At 41.3% G+C, this 17,595-nt stretch overlaps 1 protein-coding gene across 1 annotated transcript in view; it reads right to left on the bottom strand.

The window, feature by feature from the left end:
* LOC106578828 (serine/threonine-protein kinase SBK1) overlaps nucleotides 1-13,129 on the bottom strand; it is a 23,876-nt gene extending 10,747 nt beyond the window's left edge. Inside the window, exon 1 of the mRNA XM_045702353.1 lies at nucleotides 12,847-13,129. The gene's annotated coding sequence lies outside the window, so the exon portion shown is untranslated. The remainder of the gene's footprint in view (nucleotides 1-12,846) is intronic.
* Nucleotides 13,130-17,595: the final 4,466 nt, after the last annotated feature.

Genomic DNA, 17,595 nt, shown 5'->3' with positions numbered 1-17,595 from the left:
GGGAATTGGCAGAGTGCCGTCCGGTTCCGAGAGTAGGAAAGAGAGAGATTGAAGAGGGAGGTGGGGGGTAAAGCCCCTTTGGTGCAGTGGACATACAAAATAGACTGTTGTTGTTATCATGGCATTGCCGTAGAAACCAAAACTGCCGGTAATCATTTTAATGATGCCACAGACAGACAGATGGGCTAATGCCAGACTTCCTGCCTCATAAAACACTTCCTGGGTGCTCAGCCAATCACCAGCGATAGCTGTCAAGTGCCACCCAGAGCTGTCAAGAATCCAGACGCTGAAATTGATGAAATTGCTTCTTCCAATTATTGATAAACATGCACCTGTTAAAAAACTGACTGTTACAACTGTTAAGGCTCCATAGATTGATGAGGAATTGAAAAATTGTATTGACAACGGAGATGGAAAGCTACTGAGGATGGTAGCTGACTCTATAGCCACTCCTATCTGTCATATCTTTAATCTGAGCATAGAGGAAAGTCTTAGTCCTCGGGCCTGGAGGGAAGCCAAAGTAATTTTGCAACCCAAGAGTGATAAAGTGGACTTTACTGGTTCTAACAGCAGACCTATAAGCTTGCTGCCAGCTCTTAGCAAACTTTTGGAAAACAATTGTGTTTGACCAAATACAATGCTATTTCTCTGTAAACAAATTAATAACAGACTTTCAGCATGCTTATAGAGAAGGGCACTCAACATGTACTGCACTGACACAAATGACTGATGATTGGTTGAAAGAAATTGCTAATAAGATTGTGGGAGCTGTACTGTTAAATTTCAGTGCAGTTTTTGACATTATTGACCATAACCTGTTGTTGAAAAAACGTACGTGTTATGGCTTTTCAACCTTTGCCATATCGTGGATTCAAAGCTATCTGTCTAATACAACTCAAAGGGTTTTCTTTAATGGAAGCTTCACTAATGTCAAACATGTAAAGTGTGGTGTACCGCAGGGCAGCTCTCTAGGCCCTCTACTCTTTTAAAATTATACCAATGACCTGCCACTGGCATTAAACAAAGCATATGTGTCCATGTATGCTGATGATTCAACCATACACGCATCAGGGTGGCCAGTGGCCAGTAATAAACTGGTCCTGAAAATCTCTAAAACTAAGAGCATTGTATTTGGTACAAATCATTCCCTAAGTTCTAGACCTCAGCTGAATCCGGTAATGAATGGTGTGTCTGTTGAACAAGTTGAGGATAGTAAATTACTTGGCTTTACCTTAGATAGTAAACTGTTATTGTCAAAACATATAGATTCAATGGTTGTAAAGATGGAGAGAGGTCAGTCCGTAATAAAGAGATGCTCTGCTTTTTTGACACCACACTCCAAAAAGCATGTTCTGCAGACTCTAGTTTTGTCTAAGCTTGATTATTGTCCAGTCGTGTGGTCCATTGCTGCAAGGAAAGACCTAATTAAGCTGCAGCTGGCCCAGAACAGAGCGGCACATCTTGCTCTTCATTGTAATCAGAGGGCTGATATAAATACTATGCTGCTAGTCTCTCTTGGCTAAGAGGTGAGGAGAGATGGACTGCATCACTTTTTCTTTTTATAAGAAACATTCATGTGTTGAAAATCCCAAATAGTTTGCATAGTCAATTTACACACAGCTCTGACACACACACTTACCCCACCAGACATGCCACCAGGGGTCTTTTCATAGTCCCCAAATCCAGAACAAATTCAAGAAAGTGTACAGTATTATATAGAGCCCAAATTGCATGGAATTCCATTCCATCTCATATTGCTCAAATTAACAGAAAACAAGGTTTCAAAAAACAGATAAAGCAACACTTCTCCCTTATTTGACCTTGATAGTTTGTGTCTATGTATTGATATGTAGGCTACGTGTGCCTTTATTTAAACTGATGTAGTTCTGTCCTTGAGCTGTTCTTGTCTGTTAATGTTCTGTATTATGTCATGTTTCATGTTTTGTGTGGACCCCAGGAAGAGTAGCTGCTGCTTTTGCAACAGCTAATGGGGATCCTAATAAAATATCTAATACCAAATACCAAAATCTTGCCTGGGCACCCGTGTAGGTGTGTTTTTCAGCGGTTGAAAGTTGATTGCATTTGAATTGGAACCAGGCTGCCTCCCAGGTATGAGGCAGGTGCCCCGTTCAAAGCCCACTGCGAAGTCGGCTCAAAACCTAAGTGAAGTAATTAAGCACGTGTAGTAATTAGTAGGATTCTGTTTTTCCATGCAAAAGTGATTGCTTTTGATAAAAAACGCTTTATCTGCCTTCCCAATGACAAATAGTTAGAAAATTCAAACATATTTTATGGAATAGGGATGTTGTATCTTTCTGGATGATCTACCATGCTGCCTTGTTGACAACATGACAGAGTGGCACAGATTGCAGATCGATTTGAGAAAGACGCTCCTCCTTCCCTGCATTCACCTGATGACCTCGTTCACCCTTTTCCCCTACGGCTCAGCATAATCAAATCCACACAATGTAACACTGTTTCCATTCCTATTTGTCCATCCCCGTACAGGTGGCGTCACATTGGCCCACTAGGTGGGTTTAGTAGTGTAGTAGTCCCAGAATATTTAAATTATGGATCCTGGCATCCTCGTCATACTTTTAGTTTGGGCATACTGAGAGTTTGTCTCTGACCTCCTGCTTCACTGAAGAGAAATCACATGGGCTTTGCAGCCATCTCAGATCTGACCACTGGGACCGGTTTGAATAATTAGAAAATGTTTTTTCCCCTCCTGATGTCCTTGATGATGTCAGATTTGAGAGATTGGTGGAAACCTTTCTATAACCTATTCAATCACATACAGATCAGTAATTGCTACTTTAAGGATAAAAGCAAGGATACAGATGTGCTTCTGATTCAAACCACACAGCATGTTCCCCAGTGTTAAATTAAAACTGAAAGTGTGGACCCGTATAGACACTGAACTGAATTAACGCACTGTTTAGCATAACGCTTTATTTCGCATATTTCCCAGAATGCCTTGCTTTTCAAGTGAATTCTAGAGTTTTTTTTATTGATTTTTATTTCACCTTTATTTAACCAGGTAGGCTAGAGAACAAGCTCTCATTTGCAACTGCGACCTGGCCAAGATAAAGCATAGCAATTCGACACTTACAACAACACAGAGTTACACATGGCATAAACAAAACATACAGTCAATAATACAGTAGAACAAAAGAAAACAAAAAGACAATATACAGTGAGTGCAAATGAGGTAAGTTAAGGCAATAAATAGGCCATGGTGGCAAAGTAATTACAATATAGCAATTAAACACTGGAATGGTAGATGTGCAGAAGATGAATGTGCAAGTAGAGATACTGGGGTGCAAAGGAGCAAGGTAAATAAATAAATACAGTATGGGGATGAGGTAGGTAGATAGATAGGCTGTTTACAGATGGGCTATGTACAGGTGCAGTGATCTGTGAGCTGCTCTGACAGCTGGTGCTTAAAGCTAGTGAGGGAGATATGAGTCTCCAGCTTCAGAGATTTTTACAGTTCGTTCCAGTCATTGGCAGCAGAGAACTGGAAGGAAAGACTACCAAAGGAGGAATTGGCTTTGGGGGTGACCAGTGAGATATACCTGCTGGAGCGCGTGCTACGAGTGGGTGCTGCTATGGTGACCAGTGAGCTGAGATAAGGCGGGGCTTTACCTAGCAGAGACTTGTAGATAACCTGTAGCCAGTGGGTTTGGCGATGAGTATGAAGCGAGGGCCAACCAATGAGAGCGTACAGGTCGCAATGGTGTGTAGTGTATGGGGCTGTGGTGACAAAACGGATTGCACTGTGATAGACTGCATCCAGTTTGTTGAGTAGAGTTTTGAAGGCTATTTTATAGATGACATCACCGAAGTCGAGGATCGGTAGGATGGAGTGAAGGATGCTTTGTTGCGATATAGGAAGCCGATTCTAGATTTAATTTTGGATTGGAGATGCTTAATGTGAGTCTGGAAAGAGAGTTTATAGTCTAACCAGGCACCCAGGTATTTGTAGTTGTCCACGTATTCTAAGTCAGAGCCGTCCAGAGTAGTGATGCAGGTGCGGGCAGTGATCGATTGAATAGCATGCATTTAGTTTTACTTGCGTTTAAGAGCAGTTGGAGGCCACAGAAGGAGAGTTGTATGGCATTGAAGCTCGTCTGGAGGTTAGTTAACACAGTGTCCAAAGAGGGGCCAGAAGTATACAGAAGGGTGTCGTCTGCGTAGAGGTGGATCAGAGAATCACCAGCAGCAAGAGCAACATCATTGATGTATACAGAGAAGAGAGTCGGCCCGAGAACTGAACCCTGTGGCACACCCATAGAGACTGCCAGAGTTCCGGACAACAAGCCCTCCGATTTGACACATTGAACTCTATCAGAGAAGTAGTTGGTAAACCGGCGAGGCAATCATTTGAGAAACCAGGCCTGTCAAGTCTGCCAATAAGAATGTGGTGATTGACAGAGTCGAAAGCCTTGGCCAGGTCAATGAATACGGCTGCACAGTAATGTCTCTTATCGATGGTGGTTATGATATCGTTTAGGACCTTGAGCGTGGCTGAGGTGCACCCATGACCAGCTCTGAAACCAGATTGCATAGCGGAGAAGGTACGGTGGGATTCGAAATGGTCGGTAATCTGTTCGTTAACTTGGCTTTCGAAGACCTTAGAAAGACAGGGTAGGATAGATATAGGTCTGTAAGAGGCGGATGACCGCGGCAGCTTTCCAATCTTTGTAGAGGTTGAACAGGCTAGTAATAGGGGTTGCAACAATTTCGGCAGATCATTTTAGAAAGAGATGGTCCGATTGTCTAGCCCAGCTGATTGGTATGGGTCCAGATTTTGCAGCTCTTTCAGAACATCAGCTATCTGGATTTGGGTGAAGGAGAAATGTGGGGGCATTGGCGGGTTGCTGTGAAGGGTGCCGGGCAGTTGACCGGGGTAGGGGTAGCCAGGTGGAAAGCATGGCCAGCCGTAGAGAAATGTTTATTGAAATTCTCAATTATAGTGGATTTATCGGTGGTAACAGTGTTTCCTTGCCTCAGAGCAGTGGGCAGCTGGGAGGAGGTGCTCTTATTCCACATGGACTTTACAGTGTCCCAGAACTTTTTTGAGTTAGTACTACTGGATGCAAATTTCTGTTTGAAAAAGCTAGCCTTAGCTTTTCTAACTGCCTGTGTATATTTGTTCCTAACTTCCCTGAAAAGTTGCATATCACAGGGGCTATTCGATGCTAATGCAGAACGCCACAGGATGTTTTTGTGCTGGTCAAGGGCAGACAGGTCTGGAGTGAACCAAGGACTATATCTATTCCTAGTTCTAAATTTTTTGAGTGGGGCATGCTTATTTAAGATGGTGAGAAAGGCACTTTTAAAGAATAGCCAGGCATCATCTACTGACGGGATGAGGTCAATGTCATTCCAGGATACCCCGGCCAGGTCGATTAGAAAGGCCTGCTCGCAGAAGTGTTTTAGGGAGCGTTTGACAGTGATGAGGGGTGGTCGTTTGGTCGCAGACCCATTACGGATGCAGGCAATGAGGCAGTGATCGCTGAGATCTTGATTGAAAACAGCAGAGGTGTATTTGGAGGGTGAGTTAGTTAGGATGACATCTATGAGGGTGCCCGTGTTTACGGATTTGGGGTTGTACCTGGTAGGTTCATTGATCATTTGTGTGAGATTGAGGGCATCAAGCTTAGATTGTAGGATGGCCGGTGTGTTAAGCATATCCCAGTTTAGGTCACCTAGTAGCACGAGCTCAGGAGATAGATGAGTGGCAATCAATTCACATATGGTATCGAGGGCACAGCTGGGGGCAGAGTGAGGTCTATAGCAAGCAGCAACAGTGAGAGACTTGTTTCTGGAAAGGTGAATTTTTAGAAGTAGAAGCTTGAATTGTTTGGGTACAGACTTGGATAGTAACACAGAACTCTGCAGGTTATCTTTGCAGTAGATTGCAACTCCACCCCCTTTGGCAGTTCTATCTTGGCGGAAAATTGTATAGTTAGTGATGGAGATTTCAGGGTTTTTGGTGGTTTTCCTAAGCCAGGATTCAGACACGGCTAAGACATCCGGGTTGGCAGAGTGTGCTAAAGCAGTGAGTAAAACAAACTTAGGGAGTAGGCTTCTAATGTTAACATGCATGAAACCAAGGCTTTTACGGTTACAGAAGTCAACAAATGAGAGCATCTGGGGAGTGGGAGTGGAGCTAGGCACTGCAGGACCTGGATTAACCTCCACATCACCAGAGGAACAGAGGAGAAGTAGGATAAGGGTACGGCTAAAGGCTATACGAACTGGCCGTCTAGCATGTTCGGAACAGAAAGTAAAAGGAGCAGGTTTCTGGGGACGATAGCACAGATTCAAGGCATAGTGTACAGACAAAGGTAAGGTAGGATGTGAGTACATTGGAGGTAAACCTAGGCATTGAGTAATGATGAGAGCGATATAGTCTCTAGAGACATTTAAACCAGGTGATGTCATCGCATATGTAGGAGGTGGAACAACATGGTTGGTTAAGGCATACTGAGCAGGGCTAGAGGCTCTACAGTGAAATAAGACAGTAATCACTAACCAGGACAGTAATGGACGAGGCATATTGATATTAGAGAGAGGCATGTGTAGCCAAGTGAACATATGGGTCCAGTGAGTGGTTGGGCTGACTGGGGACACAGCGATTTAGACAGTTAGCAGGCCGATGCTAACAAGCTAACAGTTAATAGGCCGGGGCTAAACAAGCTAGCAGTTAGCAGACCAGGGCAGGCAAGCTAGCAGTTAGCAGACTGGGGAGAGCAAGCTAACAGTTAACAGACCGGTGCTAGCAAGTTAGCCTTTGGGGGACGTCGCGATGGGGGTAAGTCTGTTTTTGCCTCTTCATGCGGTGACGTCGATAGACCAGTTGTGGAATTAGTAGGGTTCCAAGTAGCTCTAGGTAGCTAGTAGGCCGCGATTAGCAAAATGGGCCTTCAGTGGACGTCGCACCTTAGGGGCCTGTTGGAATCCTCGGGCAGATTATGTCAGTATTCCAGTCGTAGAGGATCGGCGGGGTTCCGTGCCCCGTACCGGCAGTAGAAGGGGTCCGGATATTGTAGCCCAGGAGTGGGCTTCGGTGGTAGCACAGGAGCCCTGGCCGGGCTAGCTTCAGGCTAATTGGTGCTTGCTCCGGGATGGAAACGCTAGCCAGGAGTAGTCACCCGGGATTGCGGTTAGCTAGTTGCGAAGATCCAGATGAAAATGTTCAGAGTTTGCGGTAGGAATCCGGGGATATGGGGGGGAAAAAAAAAATAATAATAATAGGTCCGTTATTCTCTGGTTTGAGTCACGTTGTTCAAACTGGCGAGAGCTTTCCGAGCTAAAGGTTAGCTGATGACCGCTAGCAATGGTTTGCTGATGGATAGCTGGTAGGTAGTTAGCTGGCTAGCTTCAGTTGAGGGATTCCAGATCCGAAGTAAATAGAAATACTTTAGAAAAAAAACAGATCCACGCCACATTGGGTGAGGCGGGTTGCAGGAGAGTATTTAGAAGTTGAGGTTTAGGAAAATATTTTTAAAAGATATGCGAAGAAAAAGATGTAAAAAGATATATACAAGGAACACGACAGGACAAAGACAAAGACGACTGACTGCTACGCCATCTTGGATTGGTTGGTACTCTTGACTGAATTTGTTAGTGACAGAGACATGGTTGTTGCATTCATCCAATTTCAATCCTATGGACTTCACCAAGTGACATCCTATGTGAATATGTTATTATACAAATGTTATTATTTAAAGGTCATGAACAGCCAAAATCATGTTTTCCATAAAATTGGATGATATGTGAAAGAAACCAGATCAAATTATGAAAAATGACTGTTGCTTCTACATTGATAAAGTTTGATGATAAAGATACTGGTCCCCTCCCCCATGTCAAACACTTGGATTAATTATGAATGGCACAAGGTGACATCACTTTAACTCTCATTTTAATACACCAATTGTAACATGATATTCTCTTAACTAATTTAAATAGGTACCGCCTTGTAACTAACATCAGAGAAGGCGTGTTTGTAGAGGGGCGTGGTTGATATAGCTCGATAGCTACTCTACTGGTGCCATAATGTGAGTGTAGGTTGTCAGCAAATATAATTAAAAGTTTAACCTATTCATCTAGGGCAAAGATACTTATATGTTTCCCCTTTCATCTGTGTCAGGTGTTAGTTAGCTAGTTACTGTCTAGCTAGGCCTTCATCTGTGTCTGGTGTTAGCAAGTTACTGTCTAGCTAGGTCTTCATCTGTGTCTGGTGTTAACTAGTTACTGTCTAGCTAGGTCTTCATCTGTGTCTGGTGTTTTACTGGCTAGCTAGGTCTTCATCTGTGTCAGGTGTTAGTTAGCTAGTTACTGTCTAGCTAGGTCTTCATCTGTGTCTGGTGTTAGCTAGTTACTGGCTAGCTAGGTCTTCATCTGTGTCTGGTGTTAGCTAGTTACTGGCTGGCTAGGTCTTCAGCCAGCGTGGAGCAAAAGGGTGGAAAGGGTCATTCAAAACTCTGATACAGTTGTCAAATCATTACATCCAACAGTGCTGCTGTGAACCGCATCACAAGAGACATGCCAAATGAAAGATATACGGTAGAAGAACACGTTATATCATTGATGCAATTTCAATGTTGTTTGAGTTGCTTTGTTTATCACCAAATGTGCTTGAAATGATTTTACTACAACACTGTTCACTGCATCCGAGTTGCTTAATTAACATAGGCGGTTCAAAGAGCTGTCAGTCAAGGTGAGCTCATGAAAATTAGCTCCCCACACACTCAGCCTGTCTTTTCAAACTTGCTGGTAGTTAGCCATGAGAGAAAAAGTACTTTTTAGAATGACTGTTCAGGACCTTTAAAACAATACAATATGTGTTTCATAGTCCTAATTTTGAGGGCTTACACTAAAAAATACTGGGTTGCTTAGCTGACCCAACTGCTGGGTTGCAGGCATTGGGTCACTTAGTTGGGCTGTTTTTTTAAAAGAGCAAGGTTGGTTCGTTGATGCTGGGTTATTGAGATATGAACCAGTAGAGGTTTGGCTTAGTAGGGGCGTGGCTTTCATTAAGTCCTTTATGTCAACCCGTGAGAGTAAATGTCATTCCGGTTAATCTGTTCTTTTGAATTATTGTCATGTATTGTGGTCAAACACTGACACTTTTGTAGCTTTAATGAAGTTTACAGAAATGTTTTAGTCCCATAAAAGCTTGTGAAAATTCCAATGTGATACCACAAATGGGATAGTAACAACTTTGTTGCAATATGTTAAAATGATCATATTAAAATATGTAATTTGCATTAATATTCAAGGAAAATATAACATTGCAGCAACTTAACATGATCAACAGGATTTACATTCTCACGGATGGCCAAAAATAACAATATAAAAGCCAACCCACTAACAAACCTCCTGAAAATAACCTATGGATAGCGTTAAAAAACAACCAGCTGCTTAGTCAACCCAGCATGAAAGTGAATACAATCCCATTTGATTTTTAAATTTACCCATGTTGGGTAATTTATGCAACCTGTCACCTTATGCTGATTTACAAAGTGATGTATAATTCCTATTGAAATCCAGCCAAGCTGGGGATATCCAACTTCAGGAATTTTTACTCACCCGCAACCTGCAATCAGAATGACTGCCAGGGTTAAAAAGACTGAAAAATGAGACTACCTAGACCATCTAAACTGGAACAAACATTTCAGTAATGGTTAGTTTAGAAAATGTATGTAATTTATATTTGAGAAGCATAAGATAAATTCATCAATCAATGTACATGTAAAAACATAGATAATGAAACAAACAATTCTTACACTCTATCTGTAATAGAGCATGCTGGGAAATATGCTAGTGAAACAAAACAAGCAGGTATAGTGTACAGAATCATTGTTCCTATCTAAACCGCTGTGAAATATCTGTTCCATAAACAAAGATATTGTGTTTTCAGCTGTTTGAAGCTGGTGTACGAAAAGTAAAAGTAAAACTTAAAATGGGAAGCATAGAAATAGAGCACATAGAACAGATCTACCGCTTCTTAGACTTGCTTTCATTGAAAATGACAGATCTATAACACATATTTTCTATGTGAATTTGGTCGGGTTGAACAAAAAGTTACATATTGCAGCTGTAGCACTCAGTGTTAAATTGAACATTCGAGAATTTTCAGTCCACCATCTCTGGAGGATATCATATTCATTGGACTGTCTCTGGAGCTATGTCCTTCAAATATCAAGAGAGACAGTTCAATTTCAATGTCATGATGACTTCAATCAACTCCCTCCCAGCAGTCAGCCAGTCAGTGGGTGAGTGACATGTTCAATTTCCACTGTTTCACTTTCTCCTGACACAGTACAGCTGCAGCCTATCAGTTTCACCCCAGCGGTTGGTTCAATCAGTGTGCTCGGCGCTGTAGCTCTGTGTCCGCTAGAGGCCAGCTACAGAACATATTGGTCTGTGTAAAGGACACCCATATTATATCAGGCATTATCATTTCTATGGATGCAGCATTTGCATCACATTGAGCTCTGCACAGTGCAGCTGTAGCCCAGGCCTACGTCTCGGTTCTCACGCTGCCCTTACCCTCTGGCCCTGACATGGAGGTTGGATCTGATTGGTTTGTTTATGACAGCTTGACGGACCGACCCTGAGCGCCCTGGCAGCCAGCGGCAACTGCCTCAACCCGGCCAGATGCGGCAATGCTGGTGTCCCTGTTAGTTATAGAGCCTATATCTACAGTATGGTTTGGTATGCTCTGTCCTCGACACCTGCAAGTGACCAACAGAGAGAGAGAGAGATGATGAGACAGAGGGGTAAATAGAGAGAGAGCGAGAGAGAGAGAGAGAGCTTACGAGTCAGAGGTGGAAATAGAGAGAGAGAGAGAGCTGATGAGGCAGAGGGGGAAATAGAGAGAGAGAGAGCTGATGAGGCAGAGGGGGAAATAGAGAGAGAGAGCTGATGTGTCAGAGAGGGAACTAGAGAGAGAGAGAGAGAGAGAGCTGATGAGGCAGAGGGGGAAATAGAGAGAGAGAGAGAGAGAGAGAGAGAGAGAGAGAGCTGATGTGTCTGAGGGGGACAATAGAGACTGGAAAACAGTCAATATGAGGCCTCTTCAACCTCAGGAGGCTGAAGAAATTTGGCTTGTCACCTAAAACACTCATAAACTTTTACAGATGCACAATCGAGAGCATCCTGTTGGGCTGTATCACTGCCTGGTACGGCAACTGCTCCGCCCACAACCGCAAGGCTCTCCAGAGGGTGGTGCGGTCTGCACAACTCATCGCCGGGGGCAAACTACCTGCCCTCCAGGACACCTACAGCACCCGATGTCACAGGAAGGCCAAAAAGATCATCAAGGACAACAACCACCCGAGCCACTGCCTGTTCACCCCGCTATTATCCAGAAGGCGAGGTCAGTACAGGTGCATCAAAGCTAGAACCGGGAGACTGAAAAACAGCTTCTATCTCAAGGCCTTTTATCTCACTGTTAAACAGCCATCACTAACACAGAGAGGCTGCTGCCTACATACAGACTCAATCTCTGGCCACTTTAATACATTTAATAAATGGATTTAATAAAGGTATCACTAGTCACTTTAAATAACGCCACTTTTATAATGTTTACATATCCTACATTTCTCATCTCGTATGTATATACTGTATTCTACACCATCTACTGCATCATGCCTATGCCGTTCGGCCATCGCTCATCTATATATTTTTATGTGCACATTCTTATTCATCCCTTTACATTGTGTGTATAAGGTAGTCATTGTGAATTTGTTAGATTACTTGTTAGATATTACTGCACTGTCCGAACTAGAAGCACAAGCATTTCACTACACTCGCAATAACATCTGCTAACCATGTGTATGTGACCAATAAAATTTGATTTGATAGTGACTTTTAGTCAATGATTTATTTTACACTAGATGACTAATAGGGGCTCAATGTTGAAGCCACCGTGCCTCCATCTTGGCACTCCCTCACCAGTGTAAAAAAATATTTTAGAAGTTATAGAAATAAATGTATTAATGTCTACATTTGTTTTTTCAACATTTATTCTATTACAAACACCTTAATGCATACTTTTAAATGATATTATATTACATAAAAATTGAAAATGAACAAATATATAAAAACATTTTCCTTAAAGTATAATTTTACTAATGTTACTGTCCCCACTACAACAAAAACATAATTAAATACATGTAATTTTGTCCTTGAAACATTTAATACTACAGAATTCCATTCATTCCTATGGAGGATTTCTCCTACTGGGCAGTGCCAATATGGACGTCCGGTTGCTTCAAAGCCTCTCAATGGCCAATACATAGGATCACATCATTGCTTTCAGTGCGTGTGTGTGTGAGAGAGAGAGAAAGAGAGAAAGAGAGAGCGTGAGAGCGAGGAGAGAGAGAGAAAGCACTTGAGAGAAGGAATTAATTTCCATACATTAGTGTAGGTCTATAACCTACAACAGATCAAGATAATCATTGTGAATAGAGGCAAAATATATCGAAATAATCGGATATAATGAATTAGGCTATCCACTACACAGCCCTGGTATGATCCCGGAACACATTTACCCAGGCCCATAATAGAAATCAGAAGACATTGCATCCGGGTCACAGGGCGTCAATGCACACAATAATCAGAACATAAATGCAAATGCTACTGGATTGTTTCAAATGAGACACCTTGCAGCTGTAGCTTAACAGCGGTAGCCTTGAAAGCAGCAGTCGCATCTCCTGCCAGGCAAATGCGCATAACCCAGTCGGCAGCAGGAGCGGAGAATTCTCCATTGTTTAGACTTAGATAATTCAATATCAGTCACTGCTCATTCTGCAATAGGCTACTCACCATTCAATCCGTCCAACATACAAGGGCTCTGAAGTCAGCCAAGTCAAGCCAGATAAAAAAATAACAAATCGTGAGGATGACAGTAGCGCATAGCTTTACGGTTTGATGTACAAATGTATCTTCGCCGTCGGCATTCAAATTCTCCTTATTGTGCTATTGACACCTGGTCTAGCGGTAAATGCTCCTTGTTCAGCGGACCGCTAGCCCTTTCGCAGGCTTCTTTAGTTCCAGTCCTATTGTCTCCGCATCGCTCCTGGATGAGAGGATCTGAGAGGAGAGGAGAGACGGGGAACGCAAAGCTCCAGCCCCTTTTCCGCCTCAACCAATAGCAGTTGAGAATCGGTAGAAGCCTAGAAGCGAACCTGCTTGCACGCCAGGACCGGAGCGACCGTCCTCGCTGTCTCCGTACAGATTAGCGACAACCGGGAAAGGGAAAGGGAGGAATGAGAAGGGAATTTATTGGTTGACTGTTGAATGTATTGGGAGGGACTGTGAGGGCTATGGCATGACAGGGATTCATGTCGTGGAAAGTGATGGGCTATATCTCAAAATTAGTAATAGGTATTTTTTTTATAGAACTAGGACAAACTATTATTAACGCTATCATCAGCATCACCATTGGAACTGTTTCTACAACATTTACATTTTAGTCATTTAGCAGACGCTCTTATCCAGAGCGACTTACAATAGTGAATGCATACATTTCATACCATTTCATGCATCTTTTTTTTTTTTTGGTACTGGCCCCCGTGGGAATCCAACCCACAACCCTGGCGTTGCACGCACCATGCTGGCATTGCAAACACCATGCTCTACCAACTGAGCCACAGTGAAGACTTTGCCAGCTTTGCCACTACATCCATTGTTAAAGGAAGGGGCCACAGTGGATGTATGACAACAATAGTCTTGTAACAAAGTGTTTTCCTCTCCTCCTTTCCATCATCTTAGTTTAGACTGATCCGGAAACAGGACGTCAGCCACTAGAGTAGCACTTTGCTATCACCTGTCCAGTACTTACAGATCACTGCAGATGAAGGAAACTAGACTATCGTACCGGGTGCACTAAACTGTCACTGTGAGGTATGAAAAAAGCTACAGAAAAATGAAATGCTCATATTAATATATAAGGTTCATGAAATAAATAACTTGCTAAAATCACATTCATACAGTATATTGGCCATCTCTGAGACTCACTTAGATAATTCCTTTGATCATACAGCAGAAGCAATACAAGGATATAAAATCTGGGGAAGAGATGGGATTGTCTATGGGGGAGGTGTTGCTGTATATGTTCAGAGCCATATTCCTGGAATGCTTAGAGAGGATCTCTTGTCTAATGCTGTTGAAGTTTTGGGTTTGCAGGTTCACCTGCCTCGTCTAAAGCCTATTCTTTTGGGGTGTTGCTATAGGCCATCAAGCGCTAACAGTCAAGTCCCAAAAGTTCCCGAAGGCTGGGCCTAAAATTGTGTATGAGATCATAACTGGCATACCAGACACCCTTGCAGGCCCAATAGCTCTGGGTGCCCAAGCACCTGTCATTGATGTCTATTTTTTTTAACGTAATAAATCATTTTGACAGTAACCTTCCAAAAAGTAATTAATTCATAAACCTTTTTCATTTCCATATGTACCAGGAAGCTAAGTGTTTCTTTCCCAGGCTTCAAGAATGTGACTGAAAAAATGCCTCAGGCCTTGAAAAGGAAAAATGAAAGTATAAGGGGATATCAGCGAACAAATGCTGTGGTCAAGGCTACAACCGCGCCAGTGCAATGAGTGGAGCTTACTCAGGTGTCTAAAAGCTCAGACCGAGAGCCTAATGTTGTTCTTTATGAGTGGTCCCGTGTGGCTCAGTTGGTAGAGCATGGTGTTTGCAACACCAGGGTTGTGGGTTTGATTCCCATGGGGGACCAGTAAGAAAAAAAAAAAAAAAAAAATGTATGAAATGTATGCATTCACTACTGTAAGTCGCTCTGGATAAGAGTGTCTGCTAAATGACAAAAATGTAATGAGTTTTAGTTTAGAAAACGATATCCGCAGAAACAACAGTTACAGAGATGGTAAAAACAGCTTGATTACAGTAGCAATGTCAGGGAAACTCAGCAGCCAGAGTGCTTCAAATACTAATTGAGCCTCTCATTCTCCTTAATTGTCCGGCCTCAACACGTTACGGAAAGAAATGAACTCTATAGGACAGGTCGTCTGGACACTGGACAGGCCAAACGTTTGCAGATGCAAACAAATGATCATATTTAGCAGACAACAGTTCTTGAGGGCTTGAACAAAAAAAGCGGTTTGTGATTTTCGTTCAAACTGGTGAACAAGCGTTTGAGTTGTGTAGTTGCAATATCAACAGTCCTTTATCTCTGGTATATCTTGGCATGCATCATTCAATACTAAGTTTAAGTTGTCTGCAACGCAATGGACATATAGTATAATGCACAATGTTTCAGGAAAGACTGTATGTGTTTGCAATACTCAGTATAGAAAACAGTCGGGCCGCAACCTGGACCTACAGGCCGTGGTAAAAACATTTGCACGCGAAAAAGGAGGACTTCAGGAGACCAGAGCAGTCTCAAGTTTGATTTAATTTGATTTAGACCTAATTTAATGTACCCTTAATAGATCAGCCCATTTGTGTAGGCTATTAGCCAGACAAAACCTGAGTTCAACAATAAATAGTGGCTGAATTTATCCTCAAGCATACAACTTTTTTCCTCATTGTTAGACTATTTGATGTGTAATTTTTATTAAAAAGTTTATAAATAGCACCTAAATAGCACACTGTTCTCATCGACGGGGTTGTAGTGCAGCAGGTTGAGAGCTTCAAGTTCCTTGGCATCCACATCACCAACAAACTAACATGGTCCAAGCATACAAAGACAGTCGTGAAAAGGGCATGACACAACCTATTCCCCGTCAGGAGACTGAAAAGATTTGGCAAGGATCCTCAGATTCTCAAAAAGTGTTACAGCTGCACCATCGAGAGCATCCTGACGGGTTGCATCCCTGCCTGGTATGGCAACTGCTCGGCCACCGACCGCAAGGCACTACAGAGGGTAGTGCGTACGGCCCAGTACATCACCGGGGCCAAGCTTCCTGCCATCCAGGACCTCTATACCAGGCGATGTCAGAGGAAGACCCTGAAAATTGTCAAAGACTCCAGACACCCTAGTCATAGACTGTTCTCTCTGCTACCGCACGTCAAGCGGTTACCGGAGCGCCATGTCTCGGTCCAAGAGGCTTCTAACCAGCTTCTACCCCCAAGCCATAAGACTCCTGAACTTCTAATCAAATAACTACCCAGACTATTTGCAAATAACTACCCATACTATTTGCTGGTACCCCCTGTATATAGCTCTGCTATTGTTTGTTATTTACTGTGTTCTCTAATTATTTGTTATTCTTATCTCTTACTTTTTTTTAGGTATTTTCTTAAAAACTGCATTGTTGGTTAAGGGCTTGTAAGTACACCTGCTGTGTTCGGCGCATGTGACAAATAAAATTAGATTTGATTTAATACATTACATCATCTATACATTATTGGTACATTACTTCATCTATACATTATTAGTACATTACATCATCTATACATTATTAGTACATTACATCATCTACTCATTATTATTAGTACATTACATCATCTATACATTATTAGTACATTACATCATCTATACATTATTGGTACATTACTTCATCAATACATTATTAGTACATTAAATAATCTACACATTATTGGTACATTACTTCATCAATACATTATTAGTACATTACATCATCTACTCATTATTAGTACATTACATCATCTATACATTATTAGTACATTACTTCATCAATACATTATTAGTACATTACATAATCTACACATTATTGGTACATTACTTCATCAATACATTATTAGTACATTACATAATCTACTCATTATTGGTACATTACATAATCTATACATTATTAGTACATTAGATAATCTAGTCATTACTGGTACATGACTTCATCAATACATTATTAGTACATTACATCATCTATACATTATTGGTACATTACTTCATCAATACATTATTAGTACATTACATCATCAATACATTATTAGTACATTACATCATCAATACATTATTAGTACATTACATCATCTATACATTATTGGTACATTACTTCATCAATACATTATTAGTACATTACATCATCAATACATTATTAGTACATTACATCATCAATACATTATTAGTACATTACATCATCTATACATTATTAGTACATTACTTCATCAATACATTATTAGTACATTACATAATCTACTCATTATTGGTACATTACTTCATCAATACATTATTAGTACATTACATCATCTATACATTATTGGTACATTACATCATCTATAAATTATTGGCACATTACTTCATCAATACATTATTAGTACATTACTTCATCAATACATTATTAGTACATTACTTCATCAATACATTATTGGTACATTACATCATCTATACATTATTGGTACATTACTTCATCAATACATTATTAGTACATTACATCATCAATACATTATTAGTACATTACATCATCAATACATTATTAGTACATTACATCATCTATACATTATTGGTACATTACTTCATCAATACATTATTAGTACATTACATCATCAATACATTATTTGTACATTACATCATCTATACATTATTAGTACATTACATAATCTACTCATTATTGGTACATTACTTAATCAATACATTATTAGTACATTACATAATC

Source organism: Salmo salar, chromosome ssa19, assembly GCF_905237065.1.
Source record: "Salmo salar chromosome ssa19, Ssal_v3.1, whole genome shotgun sequence".
NCBI lineage: Eukaryota > Metazoa > Chordata > Actinopteri > Salmoniformes > Salmonidae > Salmo > Salmo salar.
This window is presented reverse-complemented; position numbering and strand designations above follow the sequence as displayed.